The 6254-nt window shown below is 50.3% G+C and overlaps 2 long non-coding RNA genes across 2 annotated transcripts; one reads left to right on the top strand and one right to left on the bottom strand.

Annotated features, from left to right (window-relative positions):
- The first annotated feature begins 363 nt into the window (after positions 1-363).
- Positions 364-3231, top strand: LOC121026400 (uncharacterized). Its single transcript, XR_005788351.1, has 2 exons — positions 364-1091; positions 2642-3231. It is a non-coding gene; the product is annotated as an uncharacterized LOC121026400 (long non-coding RNA).
- Positions 2636-5862, bottom strand: LOC121026399 (uncharacterized). The gene is made up of 3 exons (XR_005788350.1): positions 5848-5862; positions 3062-3066; positions 2636-2823 (listed from the first exon to the last, which is right to left on the bottom strand). It is a non-coding gene; the product is annotated as an uncharacterized LOC121026399 (long non-coding RNA).
- Positions 5863-6254: the final 392 nt, after the last annotated feature.

Here is a 6254-nt window from a genome sequence, read left to right as displayed (position 1 = left end):
GGCGGGCAGTAGCTCGCCTGTGTGTCCCTTCCCACCACGTGGCTGCTAAAGACGTCCCCTCTCGTGCACGAAGGTAAAACGTGCTGACAGCTTGCCGAGGGATGTGTTCTGCCTAATCATATGTATTTTGACTCTCATTTGTCCATTTAAAAAAATTTTTAATGTTTGTTTATTTTTGAGACAGAGAGACACAAAGTGTGAGCAGGAGAGGGGTAGAGAGAGAGGGAGACACAGAATCCGAAGCTGCTCCGGGCTCCGAGCTGTCAGCACAGAGCGCCACATGGGGCTCGAACCCACGAACCATGAGATCATGACCTGAGCTGAAGTCGGATGCTTAACCGACTGAGCCACCCAGGTGCCTCATTTACTTTCATTTATTTAATTTAAAGGGTATATGATTTAATTTTTAATCAGGTAAAATTTGCCTAACACAAAAGTTTGCCATTTTACCCATCAAAAGGGCACAATTTACGTGGCTTTTCCTATTTCTCGGTCTGTGTAGCTCTCACAACCACGTGGCCCTGAGTGTTTTCCCCGTGGCAAAAGAAACCAGGTACCCATGATGCAGTGCCCACATCTGCTGAACCTTACTTCCTAGAAGGGCCTCTCCGCCTTCTGTGTGGTTGGATTTCCCTTCTGTCACGCATTCCGTGTAGGCCTGTAAGCCCACAGGCCGCGGCCTTCTCGTTGGCCTTATCTCACTGAGCTCATGCTTTCAGGGCTCACCCACGTGGCCACGCAAATCAGAACTGCCTTCCTTCTGACAGGTGACAGGTATTGTATGGTAAGGGTACCATGTATTTGCTTCTTCAGTCATCAATTTGCAGACATTTTTGGTTCTTGTGAATAATGCTGTTGGAAACACGTGCGTGCAAGTTTTGTGTGAACACGTTTTTCCGCCCATGCATTCCCAGGCGTGGAAGGACCGAGTCATGTCAGGACTTTCTGAGGAGCTGCCAGACTCTTTCTACAGCATGTATGACAGCTTCTACTTCTCCTCCCCTCACCAACACTTGGGGCTCCCGCAAACAAGTCAGAGCCGCTCCAGTGACTGTCAGTGCTGTGTCCTTGTGGCCTGGCGCGGGTCCTTGGTGAGCGCTGCCACGAGAACCCTTCTCACCTGCTTGGGGGTCGTTCATGGGCCTGCAGAAAGTCTGGTCAAGCCCTTGTCCTTTTACTCATCGGGCTGTTTGTCTCCTGGTTGAATTGTAACAGTTCTTTTACATTCCGAACACCAGTCCCTTATCGGATATGGGAATTGCAAGAATTCTCTCCTAGTTTTCTGGTCGCCTTCTCACTTTCTTGAGAGAGTCCTCTGAGGCACAAACGTGTTAATTCACTGACGACGTGCGATTTATCCATTTTTGTTTGTTGCTTGTCTCATGTTTAAGAAGCCCGTTGCCTAATCGAACCGTTTTGTCTGTGTAACCGTTTTGTAGTTTTAGCTCTTATATTGGGTCTTTGAAACATTTTGAGTTAATGTTTGTATACTTCGCAAGATAAAGGTCCATCTCCATTCCTTTCAGCATGGATGTCAGTTGCCCAGCGCCATTTTGGAAAGGTATTGGCCCCCTCGTTGAATGTCAGTCGACCATAAAGTACAGGGTTATTACTGGACTCTAAATTGTATTCCGTTGGCCTGTATGCCTGTCCTCACGCCAGTGCCACACTGTCTGGATCACTACGGCTTCATAGGAAGTTTTGAAATCACCAAGTGCAGGCCTCCATCTTTGTTCTGATTTGTCCAGATTGTCTTGGCCTGATGATTCCATGTGAATTTTAGGATCCACTTGACCCTTTCTGGAAAGAAAAAAAAAAAGAACAACAAAGAACGCAGTGGGAATTTTGATGGTGATTACATCAAAACTGTAGATAAATTTGGGCAGTATTGCCATATTAACCGTGTCAAGAATTCAGGGGTGCGCACGTGGGTTGGCTTTTGTTTATTTATGCCTCTTTGATTCCTCTCAGCAATCATCTGTAGCTTCCAGCACACCAGTCTTGCAAGTCTGTGGGTAAATTTCTTACCAAGCATCTTAGGGTTATGATGCTGTTGTAAATGGAACTGTTTCCTTGGTTACATCATAGGGTTGCTCGTTGTTGGTGATTTGCATGTGTTGCTTTTGTCCCCTGCAATTTTGCTAATCTCTTCAATTTTTTTAGTGATTTTGTTAAGACTGTCTATTATAAGGTCATGTCATCTGCATGTAGAGATAGTTTTAGTTTTTCCTTTTCAATCTGGATGCCCCCACTTTTCATTTTCTTGCCTTGTTGCCCTGATTGGAACCTTTAGTCCAATGTCGGCTGCACGTGGAGTGAGCACACATTATCGCCTCGTTCTGGATCTTAGGGGAAAGCGTTCAGTCTTTCATCATGGAGTGTAACGTCAGCTGTGAGTTGTCCATAGACGTCCTTTATCAGGTTGACGAATTTCCCTTCTATTTCTAGGTGTGTGTGTGTGTGTGTGTGTGTGTGTGTGTGTGTTATCATGAATGGTTGTTGGATTTTGTCAAATACTTTTTCTGCAGGAACTGAGATGATCACATGGTGTTTTTTCTTCATTCTTTTAATATGGAGTATTATACTGATTGATTTTTTTTAAGTTGAAGGAGAGTTGACACACAATGTTAACTGGTTTCAGGTGTACAACATAGTGATTCCACAAGCCTGTCCGTTATGCTGGGCTCAGCACAAGTGTAGCTGCCATCTGTCACCACACAACATATGACAACGTCATTGACTGTATCCCCTATCCTGTGCTTTTCATCCTCGTGACTCACTCATTCCATAAGTGGAAGCCTGTACCCCCCACCTCCCTTCCCTCTGACAACGATTTTGGCGTCATTGGCCTTCTGCGTGAGAACCTTTGTGGTGGGGCCAGCCAGGTGCGGACATGGACATCAGCTGACCTGGTGGCAGACCCGCCCACGTAAGCAGGGTTGAATAAGATCACCAAGTCAGAGCTCTGAGTGGGCCCAGTACCAATGCATTAGAGGACACAGTGGAACGTTCCAGATCAGAGAGGCCCTTTGTATCCCCGCCATGTGCCGGAGCTCCCAACATTCTCTCTTCTGGGACCCTTTGGAGAAGGCAGAGGCTTCTGTGGGGCAGACACTCAGCATCAGCGTGGAAAAACTTCCCTCTACCCTTCAAAAACTATTTTGGCTAAGTTGACATGAGAACGATTAACAGGAGAAAATAAAATTTAATTTTGTATGTTTAGAAACCCCACATACACGAGAGGTTCAAAAACAGGAAGGTCTATGCCATCTAGAGCACGGGAATGGGTTAGGGTCAGGGTCAGGGTCAGGGTCAGGGTTAGGGGTGAGGGTCAAGGTGTGGGTGAGGGTTAGGGTTAGGGGCTTTGGCTTCAAGAGAAGGGCAGTAAGTGTAGATATGTTTGCCCTGGCATACAGAGGGGTCACTCAGATAACATTCATCCTCGGTAAATGCTCTCATTCTGTGAAAAACCTTCAACATGGGTTCTTTTAGGCAGTTACCAGAGAGGCAAGAGTTTTGGGGTTCACCATCTGAGATGAGCGGCTGCGGTCCGGATGCTGAAGGGTGCTCTGACTCCTCCCTCCCCTGGCAGTTTCGATTTCTCCAAAGTTTCTATTTCCTAGCTTTCAAAAGTTGTAAACTGGCTGGGTACCAGGAGGGTGGATGAGGGACAGAGTGTCAGGTTACACGAGGGCAGGGCTTGACGCTGAGGAGGTAGGGGGAGCTTCCTGTCCTGGCACTCAAGTCAGGCCGGGTCAGCTGCTATCCCACTTCCCTATTGAGGGGTGTGTGTGTGGGGGGGGGGGGGCCCTGGAGACTTTCCCTCAGCCCTGGGCTCTCCCCACCGTCTACCTGCTTTGTTGGGTCTCAGCTTTTTAACAACCAGTGTTGTGCCTGGACCTGCCCTGGTGGTTCCTAGGATTGCAAGAAACCCTCCAGCTATGACTCTCAGGAAACTCTGAAAAACTTTAAAAATATCAGGCCTGGAAATCACACAGCACAGGTGTGGCCACAAAACAAGTTCAGGGTGTGGGTTGGAGGGAGGGGGATGTAGAGGGGGAAGGGAAGAGGGAGAAGGAGAGAGCGCATGTGAGCTGCCAAAACAGAACCCCAGGAAGTTAAAGCACAGGAAAAGAAAAGACAAGCGGCCCAAATAGTCCATTATCAGAACCAATCAAGATGTGTCGCAGCTGGCCATGCACATCATGTTGTTTGCGTGCTCTCAGTGTGTTCACTGGAGACAGCCATCTTCGAAATGGGAACCTCTGCAATAAATGACTGAGTCAGGCACTTGTATTATTACATAGAAGGGAGGAAGGCAGGCAGGAAGGGAGGAAGGCAGGCAGGCAGGCAGGCAGGAAGGAAAGGAGGAGGGAAGGAAGGCAGGAAAGGAGGAAGGAAAGAAGGCAGGCAGGAAGGCAGAAAGGCAGGAAGGGAGGAAGGAAGGATAAGGAAGGAAGGAAGGAAGGAAAGGAGGAAGGAAGGGAGGAAGGAAAAAAACCCATCAAGGGCTTACCTTCATTCCCCCACACCAGACCCAAGCCTTCCGGAAGGTGCCGGAGTCCAGCCCCAGCAGGTCCGGGGGTTCCCGAAGGATGAACGGCATCGGCGAGAATAAGAAATGGACACGACAGCAGTGCGTCCGACTGGCCGCCTTACCGTGGCAAGCCTGGCGTTATATGTGTTAGCGATTTCCTTGTAGCGTGCGTCACCTACGCTTCTCGGCTTTACCTAATTCTAAACACGTTCCTTTGTGTAATCGCCCATCAAGGAACCTCATGGTTATTTTCTTGTAACGTTCCCTCCTGGCCTTTGCTTATCGAGTAATTTCTTCATATTATTTTCATTATGTATCTACGTTTATTTATTTATAGTCTATAAAGCATTTGCTTTGCTATTTTCGTGAAAGGTCCTCTAGCTCTCAACACCTCGAGTGGAACGTTTACAGGGACATGACTTCTTCATTGTTCCTTTGAACTGTTTGCGGTAGAAGGAACAAAAGTATTCGCTTTGGTCTGGGGTGCCTGGAGGGAGCCAAGAGGGCTGGGAACCCACACCTTATGCGCTCCCAGAGAGACAACGTATACCCGGGAACTAATGAACCATTCTGTACCTTAACCCACCGGGTCCAGTTACCATCTGGAATGCCTCCTGGGGGCCAAGTGGGCCTAGGGGTTGGAGCAACTCATAGCCATAGAGACATTGCTTTGTTGCCGGAGTGGGGCTTTCGAACCCGTGTGCCCCCCTCCCTGGCTGGGAAACATATGGGGCTATCCTTCCTTTAGGTAGGGGACGGGCAGGCGGGGGTGGCACTGGCTGGATAGAAGGTTTCTTTTTTGTCCTGGGGGTCATCCCCAGAAAATATCCCCGAGTTTGCCCCCATGGGTTTCTTTTGCATCATCAGTGCCAATTGGACCATGGGGATGGCCATGATGAGTAAGAGGAGGGATACCAGTAGCTTCCCATTCGGAGGGTCGCTGTGCGTTGCCCTTCCGCCGGCTGCCCAGGCTGTGCCATCAGGAAGGCTGGATGGATCGGCTCCCGGCATGGAAGGCCTCACTGTCCACATGCGTGGCTCCTCCACCAAGGGACCCAGGGGTTCGTGGCTGGGAGCTTCTGGGAGCACATCTGTCCTCCCTACCCTCATCCCCAGTCAGGACTGAACAGGGCATCTCAGGAGTCCTGCCAGTCTGTCTCCCTCCTGGGATCTGTCCACGCAAAGCCGGAGAGAGAATATTCCCTCCCAAGTGCTCTTTGGAAAAACTTGGGATGCCTCCCACCTGCGCGGCCCTGCCCATCTCCCTCTACCCCACCAGCTGGCCAGCCAACACCACCCCCACCTCCCACTGCCCACCCCCACCCAAGCACCGCCTACCTCCAGGAGACCCAGGACGCCTTGGCCAGGTCGGTGCCAGAGCTGGAGGGGGGCTCCGAGGACCAGGGCTGTGCAGCGCTGGGCCCCTGCAAGCCCACGGTCAGTACCCAGGACCTTACTGCATGATGCCTCGGCCCTCACCTGTGATTTGCAAAAGCTGGACATCAAGAGTGTTTGTTGGCTACAAGAGAGGGTCACCTGTCTAGCAGGACCGTAGACCCAGGTCACTGCAGCTCAGATGGGGTTATGCCCAATAGGACCGTCCTTTTTGAGAGCTGCCTGATCTGGGAATGTGAGACCCACGCAGCCCATCCGGTGGGGAATGGAGGCCGGAAGCACGTGGCCGGCCCTTCCCCTGACGCTGGCTGGCCCCTGGGCC

This window comes from Herpailurus yagouaroundi, unplaced genomic scaffold (assembly GCF_014898765.1).
Source record: "Herpailurus yagouaroundi ecotype Mexico unplaced genomic scaffold, PumYag 93705, whole genome shotgun sequence".
Classification (NCBI taxonomy): Eukaryota; Metazoa; Chordata; class Mammalia; order Carnivora; family Felidae; genus Herpailurus; species Herpailurus yagouaroundi.
This window is presented reverse-complemented; position numbering and strand designations above follow the sequence as displayed.